General features: G+C 43.6%; 1 long non-coding RNA gene across 1 annotated transcript; it reads right to left on the reverse strand.

Moving 5' to 3' along the window:
- Window positions 1-2,614: 2,614 nt before the first annotated feature.
- LOC307211434 lies at window positions 2,615-13,536 on the reverse strand. The gene is made up of 4 exons (XR_013836452.1): window positions 13,481-13,536; window positions 7,371-7,521; window positions 5,072-5,183; window positions 2,615-2,641 (listed from the first exon to the last, which is right to left on the reverse strand). It is a non-coding gene; the product is annotated as an uncharacterized lncRNA (long non-coding RNA).
- Window positions 13,537-14,671: the final 1,135 nt, after the last annotated feature.

Consider the following 14,671-nt stretch of genomic DNA (forward strand, 5'->3'; position numbering starts at 1 on the left):
CCTTCCTCCCCCACAACAAACACTCTGTGAGGTGAGTGGGGCTGAGAGACTTCAAAGAAGTGTGACTGGCCCAAGGTCACCCAGCAGCTGCATGTGGAGAAGCGGAGACACGAACCCGGTTCCCCAGATTACGAGACTACCGCTCTTAACCACTACACCACACTGGCACAGGAGTGCCTGGCGTGCTCTGGTCCATGGGGTCACAAAGAGTTGGACATGACTAAACAACAACAACAACATATGCTATGAAATTCTGCCTCCGTGAAATCTCTTGAATCCAAGGCCTAGGAATGCTCCATAACCTCATAAATCATGAAGAAGCATCACTTCCAGACTGATGTTGGTCACTCATCTTCTTTCGTTCTGATCCCCAGAGGTAGTCAAGAGGGTATCTTCCAGATGTTGTGGATGAGCATGGTCTTGTCATGGACTGGTCTGGCATTCAGTAACAGTGCCACCAGACCAGAGGGCTCCATGGATAAGCTACCAGTAACACATTTGCCTGCTGTTGAAACTGGTGTCTAAGGGCCCCAGGAAGTTCTGACATGCTTTTTATGTGTGACCTCTAGGCATGCTTCCTGTCCCTCTCTCTCACTGGCCCTGAGATTACCATCTGGTACTTAGGGAGTTTCCTTTTTGCCAGTTCTTTCCCATTGTTTTGGAATCAAGCTTCAACACTGTGCTCCAAGGTCACTTCTCACTAAACATTTGGAAGGTAATAATCTCTTATTGAAGTGGCTGAGCAGAGCCTGAGAAATACTTTGCTCTGATGTTTATGGCTCTATGTTTGATCATAGATCTTAAGAACTAGGTCTTCATCATCATCAATTTTATTTTCATGCTAAAAACACCTTGATCTACCACACACTCAAATGTACCGGGACAGAAACCAGGAAACCCTGTGAATTTCATCTTGGCTTATTTCAATGCACCATTGTTAACACTAACCGTATTCCCCACTTTGGACATGACAAGAATCTGTGGGTAGCTGAAAGTAGAAGTGAAAACTTCTGATATTTTCCCCACCACTGTGCCAGGGATGAGAAGGGGGAGGACTCATGTGTCCAGACTTATTCACATATTTCGAAAGTATTTTCTCCAGTCTATTAGCATTCCCTCCCCGTGTAATTTGACAACTGCTCACTCTGTGGTGCTCCAATGCAGAGGGCAGTGTTTTCAATGCATCTGCTCTGCATATATTTTAACAAACAGATTTAACAAAATTTATATGAAAAGACCACATCTAAGCAGTTTACAACAATATAAAATAAATCCTTTACATTATAAAAAAACAGTTAAAAACAGGTATTCAAAAGGTGTTTAAAATCAACAGTAGCTAAAAATGAAGCACATGTAATCTTTACATGTCTGGCTAGGCTCACCTAAACAAAAATGCTTTAAGCAGGTGCCGAAAAGAGTATAGTGAAGTCGCCTGTCAATAGGTGAGGAGTCCCAAAGTGCATGTGCTGCCACACTAAAATACTGATTTCTTACAAGTGTGGAACAAGAGAAAACAAGATCATTTTTACAGTGTCTGGTGTCATTAAATATACAAATAAAACAACACATAGATGAGAAATACCTTCAACACATATGTATTGCAATCTGGTATAGATAAGCAGGCAATACTCATTAGCTCAATCGCATCCCTCTGTGTTTCCCAAGTTGGTTAACTGAAGAATTCATTTTACTGGTTTACAGAAATCACTTCATTGTTATGGACTGTAAAAGAATATGTTTAGTATTTTACTCCCCTGGTGGCCCATTTAATTATTTATGTGTGTACAATTTTGTAACAAGAAAAAAGAATAGTATGTGGAATGAATACTATGTGGCACCTGCAGCAGGGCCAGTTCCTTTCAGAACAGCTCAGTCCCTGCAAACTCCAGTTAAATAGTGTCTCCAAGAAAGCTAAGTTCTGCCGCCATGTTTGAGTGTCTCCCTACCAACTAAGCACCAAAAGTTTCATTTGCTTGAGGGAGTGTGCTAGTACAGAACTGGCCTCGGAGGGCAAGTCGGAATGTAAATGTACACCACATTTTCTCAACTGACAGGGACAGGGTGAATGATCCCATACTTCACTCAGCCTTGTTCTCTCCACATACAGAGGGAATTTGAAGACCTGGATTAAAATTCTGCTGAATCCCACACATTTGATAGCCTTGGACAAGTCATTGTGTGTTGCTCTGAGCTTCCCTTCCATGGCCTATTCAATGGAAACTTCTTATCATGACCTATCTCACAAAACTGATGTGAATAAGCTAATGTTCCCCACTACCACCAAGAATAAGGAATAGGACTGACCATACACATTATGAAACACCTGTAGTGCTGTACATGTTTTTTTAAAAGAAGTTAAGCAAGTCTGGATTGTGTCAGTGTATGGATAGGAGACCAGGTGAGAATCTTACATATACCTCTTTGAGGATATATACATAATAAATTGGGTGAACATCTTCAAGAAGAGCTTGAGGACCAAACTAGGCATGACACTGAAGGTCCGTGATCAGATTTCTTTCCTTTTTTAAAGCAGTTTAATTGCAGCTATACAGGGAAATTTGATCTGGATCATGGCTTGGGGAGTTAACCCTTTCTTTCTGCACCATTTTCCGGATGGCACTCCACAGAATTGCTATTTTCCCTGTGAATGAAAACACACATCTGCTTCCTGGTGGTGGCCAGCTTTCAGTTTTTTCAGTCAATGGAACTGATCACCAACTGAGTTTGCATGGAATGTTAAATGGTAAATAATTTGGTGCACTTGAGCTGTTTTCCAGGGTCATCAATAGCTTATCAACTTTTATAAATGGGTGGTGCTTGCCCACCTAGTCAAATCAATATGAGACAAAACAAATGGTACATGAGAGTTCTTTTGTCACATTGGGGTTGGTGAAATACAAGAGATAGTGTTGGGCATAGGTTTTGTTCTGTCCTAGTGTGAGACTGTAGGCTAGTCTCTCCCACTCAGATTCAATTCTTCGTTTGTAAAATGAAATGTGAATTAGTGCACCTTGGATGGTTGCTTCAAAAGATTATGATTATAGAGCCCTTTGTACAACGGAAGTTCTATAGTAAAGGTAAAGGTACCCCTGCCCGTACGGGCCAGTCTTGACAGACTCTGGGGTTGTGCGCCCATCTCACTTAAGAGGCCAGGGGCCAGCGCTGTCCGGAGACACTTCCGGGTCACGTGGCCAGCGTGACAAAGCTGCATCTGGCGAGCCAGAGCTGCACACGGAAACGCCGTTTACCTTCCCGCTGGTAAGCGGTCCCTATTTATCTACTTGCACCCGGGGGTGCTTTCGAACACACTGGCTTAAAAAGTTGCATGTGAAATAAAAATTGCTGGAAGAAGGGAATTAGCCCATCTTCAGTGTCGCTTCAAAACATGACCACATAGCACTGAACATGCTACTTAAATTACACACTTTGACTTAAAAAGTTACATGAGAAGTAAAAGCTGCGGGAGGAAATGCCATAAAACAGGGTTGCTGCCCTTGATGAGGAAGCCCCTCCCATCACTGGGCAGGTGCTCAGGTGGTCATAAAAGACTCCATGGGGTGTCCCCTTCAGGCTAATGGAGGGCGGGTCGCTGTTAATAATGGTAATGGGAAATAAGTGGGAGTGATTCAAAGGACACCCTGTATAGACTGCCCACAGGACTGACAGTCTGAAAGCTCTCCTGTAATAAATGCACTTGACTTCTCCACTCACCTGTTTCCGGATTGCGTTATATTTAGCAGTATATTCCATTGCTGGCCTTTGCAAGCACACAGCTGCACACACCCAACCAGTGCTAATGGAAAGTTTGTATCCTGAGGCTCCGAGAGGGAATCCAAAGAGCAAACTGTCTCTTTTTTCCAAGGCCTGATTTCATAAACAACCAACGAAGTAGGGTATGTCCATGCAGAATGGTTTCCACTGCCCTCAGTTGTCACCACAGGCAACAGTGCTCATATCAACAAAGCAATAAAAGTTGGATTGATGGTTCTAGTGAAGAGAGGAGGCTGACAGTCTGCCTAGAGGTGACCATAGAGCTTGCAGGCTCTGCAGTATGGATGCTCTTTAGAACCTCCTGCCATCTTAAGGACTATTGTATTTTAATATTTTGTTGGAAGCTGCCTAGAGAGGCTAGGGAAACCCAGCCAGATGGGCGGGGTATAAATAATAAATTTATTATTATTATTATTATTGCCCAATGATACATCAAGGGACGCCAGCTATTTGGTGCTCATTTGGAGCATTTCCATATGAATAAGGCCCCAGCCTCTGGGGCTGTAGGGCTTCCCACTGTTGCTATGGGGATGCCGAAGCAGAATCCACTGTGTTGTTGCCTATTTTTAGGAACCCGGTTGCATCCTCCAACTGTATATATATATTAGGAAGTACAACAAATATTACAGAAAAGGATACCATATGCCTCCAATGCTCTATCTCAGCCAGAAGAGACCAAACCCTGCATAGTCTTGCCTCTGGACTTCTCACCACTTGGGGGAATGGGGAGCACTTGGCACTAACATTTAAGAGGTTCATAGTATGAAATGGCAAGGCAGATGCAGATGAAAGCTGGAGTAAAGGTCCACAAAACTGCAGCGCCTTTGACCCTTTGAGCTGAGCAGACTAGCACTGGGTTTGCACAGCAGGAGAGGACACAGCCAGCAAAAATAGAATATTAAGAATTGAAATAAAGAATGGTGATTTTTTTAAAAAAGAATCTCACAAACTGGTATAGTGATAGAACAGGGTGAGTTGGTGCCAATATAGGTGTCGTAACAGAAGTGCAGCTTCTAGCAAGTGATGGCTATTTATTGTGGGGGATATCCTGGTTATGTAGGGGGAAAATGACTTTTCTTTTTGCAGGCTTTGAGGAGGCAGGGTGATGCAGTGCACAATGCATGGGAGGGCAAATCGCCCCTGACCACATGGTCCCTCCCCTTTAAAACGTCTCACGGTGGCTCTAACTGAATGGGAAGGTAGTTGCCTATAGGTTTCAGCCACACGGCAACCAGAGCATTCCCACACCCCCTTGTTTATGTGGATTTCTGAGTGGTTGCAGAAGTGTGATAAGGCTCACCTCACCACATGTCCAGGCACTTACAGATGGCCGCATCCCCATGCGGTTAGGAGCTGCCATGTGGGACATTTCTAAGCAGCGAACATGCGGTAAACAGACATCTGCTTTCACCCTAGGAAACAGGAAATAATGTGCATTAGTAATAACTCTGTCGCTGATCTTTGAGAGGCAGTTGTCAGGTTGCATTGCATGTGTGCGAGGGTTTGTGTGTGGATGTGCATACGATTGGACAGGTAAGACAGAGCAGGTGGACTCAATATGTATCCCTCATACAAGGGTAGCGTTAGGCTTGGGTCCACATGTTCCTAGACATAGATATGGTGACATTGGGGACATCACTATCTCTCAGCCTGAGTTCCCCCACAGGCTAAATGGGAATGGCCTTGGTCACAGGTTTCAAGATGAATGAGTTAAGAAAACGTAGGCCACCTGAGTGTTAGGGATGAGACTGGCTTTACTATAGGAATCAATAAATGAATATCTGAACAACGTAGCTGTCTCGCCCAGTCCTAGAAGATGCTGCGGACTGAACCTAGGACCTCCTGCTTGCAAAGCTGATGTTCTACCACTGAAGCTTTCGTTTCCTAGCTACCAACATTGTGATTGTACTGATCGCTACCCCAACCCTCCATGGATTGGACACCTGGCATTACCTATATTGCTCCTGATCTTGCTATGGGCCTGGTGATGGGTGTCCTCTGTAACAGGGGTTTGGTGGAGGAGGTCAGTCTCTCAAGCAGGCAATGAAGGAACAAAGAATGCATTCGGGATAAGCAGCCCATGTTTGAAAGGTCATGTTGTTTTACAACTAAAGATGTTGCCGGCTGGTGGCTTTTCAGTGGCGTTGCTCTCCACCTTGTAGATGACTCAGTACCAGCACCTATGAGGCTTCAAGGTAAAGAACACTATGTACCAAGGTTTCTGGAGAAGGCCTGGCTAATCACTGCCCATTCGGATCCAAGCCACATATCACCAGCTTAAAGTCATTCACACCTGAAGGGATACGCTGGAGTTGAAAGAAGAACAGGTGCCCACTGTTTAATGATATTCCCTCTGGTCAGCCTTGTTTTGGAGACCAGGGGTTCCAAATGGCTCTTGGACATTTTGGTTGGAGTAGAACACATCAGTGGGTGGAAAGGGCAGGATGGAAGGCTCGTTGTTTAACTGTGCTGCTTCTCCAGTTGTACACTACTTGCTGTCTGCTTGTCTCTTCATACCAAGAACAGTTAGTATTAGCACCTATTTGCGGAGGAGCAGCCATCTAAGCCTGTTGACACAAAGCTAACAAAGAAACTTATGGAACCATAAAGACTAACAAATCTGATTTTTGCCTAAACTTTTGTGGACTACAGTCCATCTGAAGTACGACGTGGACTCTAGTCCACGAAAGCTTCTGACATGATAAAGAGAGCCAGTCGTTTTTTAAAAAATGCCATATGAAGAACGCGACCTCGATACTGTTCCGTTTCCACTGGTTCCCTACTTGTTCCTGTTCAATTTCACAATGTTAGTGTTCGCTAACCTTTAAAGTCCTAAGTGGCAAGGTCTTCTGAAATATATCCCCTCCCATACAAAATGATCAACCATAGAAGCTTTGCTCTGTTTCTCCCTGCCAGTTGAAGTGTGGCAAACAGGCACCAGAGGCAAGGGCTCTTCAGTTGTAGCCCCTACACTATGGAATGCCTTTCTTTAAAAGGCTGGGACTCTGTGTGCGTTAATCAATTTGGTCTTCAGCCACTCCTTTATGGCTTTATACTTGATGTAGTTTGGGGTGTTTTAATTATTTGTAGTTTCTTCTTTAAGAAGGCTGCACTGTTTTGTTGTTAGTCACTATGAGAGAGTTTTTGACCAAAAAGCAGGATTTCGTTTTAATATGTGAAATCAACAAAAGCAGTGTTTTTGTGTGTGATGGAACTCACTGGTATGAGATAACATCACTTCTTCTTCTTCTTCTTCTTCTTCTTCTTCTTCTTCTTCTTCTTCTTCTTCTTTTGCTGACTATGGCAGCCATTTTGTGCTGGTACTCACAACACTTTTATATGAGTACCAGCACCTCATTTTGAATCTCATATATATCTACCTGCCCCTTCATCACCACCATTAAAAGAATCAGAGTAATCTATTAGAATTGTAATGAAGAAAGTTTCTTCACAGAACTATATTCCCACCCCACCCCACCCCACACCCCACACACCTGAGGCTGTGAAAATGTATAAAAAAAGACTTTGAGCCTACAAGCCATGAGCAGACCAGAGCCCCCTTCTTCCCTCAGCTGTTCACTGCCCCCCTCACCACTTACCAAAGGCTGCTTCTGAAAGTCAGGGCAGCATTTGATGTAGCAGAAGAGGCTGAAGATAGAGCCAGGGTCAGGGTCTCACACTCAGTGTCAGTGGAAGTGACTTCCTCTCGCACAAGTGCTCCGCTGGATCCCTGACACAGAAATATTCTTTCTTGAATAAAACCCTAGGGGGAATCGTTCAGTGTTGCTTACCTGCCACGTCTATATATCCTTTGCTAAATACAGGCCTTGTCCTACAAGCATGCCTATGTCCCTTCTCTTGCTTGTGATCCACCATTACCTGTGCAACTATGAGTGCTCTAGAAGGGACTGGGCTCAATTAGGGTTTTCCAGTTTAATTAAAGCATGGCTAGAAAGGAAGAATTTGAGTGCGCTCTTGATTCTTCCTTTGCAGTGTAATCAGCTGACTTCATAAGATGTCAGATGACTGACAGGCATGTGGCCCCACCCATTTGTCAAAAAAGTTGCTTTAAGGTGAACCAGTTCCACGCCCTTGCATTACATGGTAACTATATGAAGGAAGTTACAACCTCCTGGTAGCACCAGAAACTGGCTGAACCACCATGGAATGAGAGGCAGTGACGACATAACTACAGAGAGACTTGACTGAAACTTGGCAGGTTGGACAGAATGTATCTTGGGAAGTGGTGCTAGCTTCTTCTGAATTGCAGAAATATCTTTGGAAAACTCTGGACAAAGTGATCCTCAGGTGTCTTCAACTTCTGATTCTGTTATCACACGGACAATATTTTCAAGGCAAAGCAACATGCATGAGAAAGTGGAGCCATTCATTCGTTTTGGAAGGACGATAGAACGGGCACAACTGCAGGCCTGAGAAAACTAGGAAGGTGGTGCGATTGAGAAGGGCCTTTGACAAGGTTAGACAAGGAAATCCCAGCCTTGCCAGGGAAACCAGATCCAGATGGTTCCTTACACCTTTCCCAAGAAACCCTGACATTTCCAGCTTGTTGATCAGCCCTTCTGAGCCCTCCCTCTTCTGCGCTCCAGTAACAACCAGCTTTAAACATATTTCCACACAGCTGGAGGGAAACCCCAGCTGCAGTCATGAAAAATAACAAATAATAAAAGCGGCTGTGAGCAGCAGTGAGGCTGGCAGGAAACATTCCCAGTAGCACCTGCTTCCTGAGTGCGACGTTTATTTGATCCCCTGGCACCATCTGGGCCATGCCCCACTCTTTGTTTTCGTTAAGAGTTTAGAAAAACAGTTCAGCTTTGACTAATTGCTCTTTAAGGTTTTTTGGACTCACCCTTTTTCCTCCCCTCCAACTTCCTCTCCCACTCTCCCACTCAGTTACCCTCCTGCAAGGCTCCCCTCCACCCTCTCTCCTCCTTCCCGCCTCAGCCCAAACCTCCCAGCACCAGGAAGAAATGGGTCTATGCACATATTTTCAAGGACAATTCCTCCGCCCAACCTCATGATGCTGTATCTTACTCAAACTACTGAGCCACCTGGAATTATCTTGTCTGAAAGGAACTTCTGGCATGGTGTGCCTGGATCCTTCCTGTCCTTGCCTTATTGTCTTAAAGATTAGTTGCCTCTCGATGTCAATTGGTGTGGTCATTCTCTAGCGGGAGTCCTTGTGAAGTGAAAGTCACGTCAAGGAATGCACAAAGAGGTGACTATGCTCAGACTGAACATCCACGAGGAGTTCCCCCAGAAGATCTGTGAGCAGAAAATGAAAAACCTGCCAAAATTTTGACTCTGTATATTTCTATGTGTTTTGGTTCAGAAAATAATGGTGTGTCTCACCGGGGTTGGTACTGTACATCTACATGGAGTTTCTACCTGGGTAGCCTTAAACCAACATTACCTTTCCTCTCATAACTTCACTGGCATGTAAAGTTATGGATACAGTGGTACCTCGGGTTAAGAACTTAATTTGTTCTGGAGGTCTGTTCTTAACCTGAAACTGTTCTTAACCTGAGGTACCACTTTAGCTAATGAGGCCTGCCACGCTGCCGCTGTGCGATTTCTGTTCTCATCCTGAAGTAAAGTTCTTAACCTGAGGTACTACCTCCGGGTTAGCGGAGTCTGTAACCTGAAGCGTTTGTAACCCGAAGCATTTGTAACCCAAGGTACCACTGTACAGCAATTTAGTTACGTGGAAGCTTCCACATACCAGTTGTTCTTGTTTAGCTCCTGCTGCTGCTGCTGCCATGCCACCGCTGCACAATTTCTGTTCTCATTCTGAAGCAAAGTTCTTAACCCGAGGTACTATTTCTGGGTTAGCGGAGTCTGTAACCTGAAGCGTCTGTAACCCAAGGTACCACTGTACGTCTAAATATGCAGTCCTGCCCACAGCCGTCCCTGGGTGGGCTCGAACCACCAACCTTCAGGTTAACAGCCAGATGCACTGACCCATTGCACCACTGAGTAAGAGAAACCATGTGCCTTGAAATAGTGGCTTCCAAGATGATAGCAGCAGCTGTTTCTCTGGACTTGTTATGTTCCTTCACCTGATGGGTTTAGCAGGGTTAACTACTAGGACAAAGAAACAGAGGGTTTCCAGTTCCTTGATGATGCTGATTGTAGAAAATGGAATTGCAATATCCCTACCCTGATTGTCCCACTGGGCCCTTCTTGTAGATGAAGAGTAAGTAAACTGTTGCCTATTTCTAGTCATTCAATTGTTTGATTTTCTCTTAACAAAAATCGCAGATGAACTTGTAGCTTTTCCAGCCACCATTAGAGTACAGCAACAATGCAGTCTAGCTTCAAAACTCCATAGACATTTTACTATTAGCTCTCAAGATCTTAGTAATTTTTTCCCAAGTTTTCTATTTCCAATTTTCCGGTCGTGAGAATTTTGCTCTGCTGGTGGAGCCATTGGCTCCACTTCCTTGTTCATTCCTAACAAACTCTTCCTGCTCTATGATGGCAGGAGCTCTCTGGCATGCACATGCTCTTGGGGAAACTGGGATTTCCTTTCCTGAAAGCAGAGTTCTGCTTTTGTCATAGGATGTCTGGGTAACTAATTATCATTAGGCTATGTACCATGATAGGCCTTTAAGAAATATGAATAAATAAGGTCAGGATCAGGAATACCAGGATATTCATGAAAATACCTACAGTATGAGTTGGATTTCAGACTTTGTCATGCTTAGAACAGACTCTAAGCATGACTTAAGGCTGCAGTCCTAACCACGAGCTCATCCACACCATGCATTTAAAACACATGGCTTCCCCCAATGAATCCTGGGAGCTGTAGTTTTCCACTCACAGAGTTATAATTTCTGGCCTGCTGAACAAACAACAGTGGATGTGATCTATGTCTACTCAGAAGTAAGTCCTACTGAATTCAATGGGGCTTGCTCCTTGGTAAATGAGGTTAGGATTGCAGTCTGGAGGCAGCCCTGTGTTGGCAACACCATTGCCACAGTCTTGAGGACAAAATCGGGGCTACCAAAGTAAAAGAGAATGGAACTACGAAAGCCCCTTTACTCAGAAAAGCTTTTCAGCACATACAGATAACTTACTTTTTGCGTACATAGCATGGTACAGTTACAGTTCATCCAGGAGAATGGAGTGTATACGAAGCACCAGGATCCTGCTAATTCTCTGCCATTTTTAGAACCTTTTTCTTTGCTGAATGATCCCGGCCAATAAAGGATCCTGGTCCATAAGGAAACCCAGCCAATAAGGGACCACACAGTGAACATGACGGCATCTCAGTGCCTCTTATCCCATCAGGCATAATCTAGAGATAACAAATACCTCCCATTGCCTTTCCTCTGAAATGTGGAGGGAAGTGCAGTTTGTTATGGGACATGAGAGTTTTTAGGAGACTATGATCAATCCCTCTTTCCAGGGAACTCTGGGAATTGTGAGCCTGGAAGAGAGACAAATGAAGAGTTAAGGGTTGGTACTCCATAGCAAGAGTCCTCAGAGAGTCCAGTAAGGTGAGGGACATTTTAACTTCGGGGAAAGTGGATAGCATTTTAATCCACTTTATTCATTTATTTTGCTCCATTGAGAAATTTGATGGTTTTCTGTAAACTTTGCATGCAGTATGTTTTTCTTAAAACTCCATATTCTAGCAAACTTCAGTCCTCCTTTCCAAAACTTATTGTGGCCTTTTCTTATTTTAATGGCCTCATACCTGGATGATGCCCTGAGGGGCTTCAGGGACAGCTCAGAAAGTTTGAAGGCTGATTGATAAAGGGCATCCTTTTAGAAATATTCTCCCCTTTATATGGTGGTAGAAAGTTTTTTTTTATATATATAAAGGGTAGACTGAGCAAAGGAGTACACAAAGTTGAGGCCAGATCTCTCTTCCCCTGGCAGAACTGGGCCCAGGATGGCTTCCGCAGTGTGTTTGTAGATTTATTGAGACTTTTTGAAATAAGAAAGCTGAGATTTCCTGAACAGCATATTCTGCATCCATTATCCATCTCAGTGCAATGTGTTCTGTGATCCTCCTTGAATCCCAGAGTTCTCAGAGTGACCCACATCTCCTAGAAAGCATAACTGCAATGGGATTCCACCCACAGAAGACATTTCCCACACTGAAACATTCAGCCTTTCCCACTCCTTATCCCAAACAGCGAGTGAGTTAGTCACTCCTTGAGCTGCCAGGTCAGCAGAAGGGCTCAAGCAAAGCCAGAAGCATTCCAGGCATGCTGCAGGAAGAGCGACTCGGCTTTCCACTGCTTAGGAATGCTGCTGCGGCCCAGCCAGCTTTGGCTTTTGTACCGCTAACTTCCTGAAGTGCCGATGCACACTTCCTGCTTCTCTTCCTGTCTCTCTTTCTCCCCCCCCCCCTTCGGTTCCCCCTCCCATATCATTCTCCTCTCTGCAGCCAAGCCTGGAGTTTTACTGGAAGCACTAATTGTTCTCTGAAATGTTCAGCACCAGAGCCAACCTTTTCAACTTGCAGCTGTTGTGAGCTCCCAGTCTCCTCTCGAAGAAATGCTTGTGAGTATATCAGTGCAAGAGGAAAGCATTCTTAAAAACCCCCAAATGCATCCATCCACGCATCCATGCAAGCTATTAGACGACAACAACACAGAAACAAAACTATGCAATGGTTTACGGAACGCTAGGCTTCCTATCTGACTGGAAGCTGTATCTTCTGGTCCGGAGATACACCCTCAACTATAAAAGGTTAAGAGATTCCATGAAAATTCATGTGCATTTGTATGTGCATTTCTCCTAATACATCAATTTTTGCAAGAATTTCCCGCTAAATGCATTATTGTGTGTCGTTTTCACCAATATAAGTATTCTTATGCCCACCTTTCCAATAATATGTGCTATTTTTGTACATTTTTTTTAATTAGAAAACTGAATCACAAAATTTGAAAAAGTGTGATCATTGAAGGATAGCTACGCTTTGGTTTGTGCGTTGCTTTGGGAAGTACATTGTGTACATAACCATACATAACGTCACCTATCTGAATTGTGCCTCCATTACTGCTAACACAGTCCTTCATGTCACCACCTATTTCACAGCTAGTGTTCCTGCCATTTAGTCAAAGCACACATGTGCATAAAGAGACAAACTTTTTGCCCTTATTATGAATGATTGAAAGCTCAGGTGCTTCTTTTGACCAGGTACTGACATGGCTGGCAGTAAGCGAAGGGGATTTTGTGGAAGAATGAGTAAGATTTAAGTGCATCAGCATTCTAAACATTTTGGGGGAAGAGAAGGTATAAGCTTCCATCTTCATCAGTCACCAAAAAGTTTTGCTTAAGAGATTGCAAGGGAAATGGCCACCTGCCTTCATACACCAGACAGAAGAGCATTGCTCAAAAACAGTCCTTTTCAGACTTCCTGGTGTGCAAACGGAACACATAGAGGGGGAGCACTGTTGTGCCCACTGGCCCTTGCCCCAATCTCTGAACATCTGCTGCCTCTGCCCCGACTTTCACGCATTCAGCTGAAGGTCTGAAAGGGGCTTCTGCGTGTACAGCCATAGGCATCTTTGTGTCATTGGGAACACTGATTGTGCATAATGGCCTCTTTCAGACCTCTGATTCAATACAGAGGGGGCAGCTGAGCCCTGCTGAATCAGGTCAAAGGCCCATCATAGTGCAACATAGTTCCTTTTCTTACCTAGAGGCCTGTAGGGAGCCCACAACCAAGTACCTGTGATTTCTAGCAACTGGTCTCCAACAGCAATTCATTTTTCATGTTGGTGGCCATCACTAGGGATGGAGGGGGGATTTGTTTGGTTTGAATTTTAATATGAATCCAGACCCTCCAAGTGTCTCTATTTTCCAGGGACGGTCCCAGATTTACAGAAGCCACCCCGGTTTCTGATTTGATCCCAGAATGTCCTGCTTTTCCTTAGGATCCCTATTTTCATCGGATAAATGTTGGAGGGTATGGAGTTATGTGACACCTGAACCTTTAGAAGACATTTGAAGGCAGTCCGGTTAGACTGGCAAAAATGCATAAAAACTGTAGTGATGTTTGTTGGAGATGCAACAACGGGGCAGGAACCTTTCTACACATGTTGTGGGAGTGCAAAGAGATAGTGAGATTCTGGGAAAATATTTACAATGAATTGAAAAAGATGTTTAGATTTTCATTTTGGGAAAAAACCAGAATCCTTTCTCCTAGGTATCATGTCAGAGGAAATAAAAAGAATGGTCAGACCAATAATTATGTATGCGACTACAACAGCAAGGTTATTAATTGCCAAAAATTGGGAAAGCAGCAGCATTCCCAACTAAAACAGACTGCCTATCTAAAATGATGGAATACTTCCATATTGCCGAATTAACGGGGAGGATAAGAGGAGATATGGTCCAAAAAGTGAATAAGGGCTATCTTTAAGAAATACATAAAAATCTATGTGGAAGAAGTAGAACTTTTGACACAAATTGAGTGAATCCAGAAAATGATTAGAGTGAAAGGAGAGTAAAGTTAAGATAGAAGAAGAGATTAAAGAAATAATGAAATGCGTTTAAGACAATTGGGAAAAATAAAGTAGCATAACAAGAACTGCTGGAAGTCAAGTCACTTGGTGGGTGTCTGTGTGGGGTAGGTGTGTAGGTATGTTGATATGTATAGTATAGGTAGGTATTATAGGTATTATATAGAGTAATGTAGGTACGTTTTATGCTATGAAAATAAGGTAGTGTGCTGTGTATATGTATTGTGTAAATGTAAATGTATGTGTTTTATATGTTAATTAAAAAAAAAACCAAATCCTGTAAATAAATCAAGACAGAAAAATAAAAATCTAAAACCTGAAGGCAGTCCTCTTTGTGAAGTTTTTTAATGTTTAATGGGTTGGTGTAAATAAGAAAATGACTACTATAGTTGTACCTT

This window comes from Podarcis cretensis, assembly GCF_951804945.1.
Source record: "Podarcis cretensis genome assembly, chromosome: 2".
Classification (NCBI taxonomy): domain Eukaryota; kingdom Metazoa; phylum Chordata; class Lepidosauria; order Squamata; family Lacertidae; genus Podarcis; species Podarcis cretensis.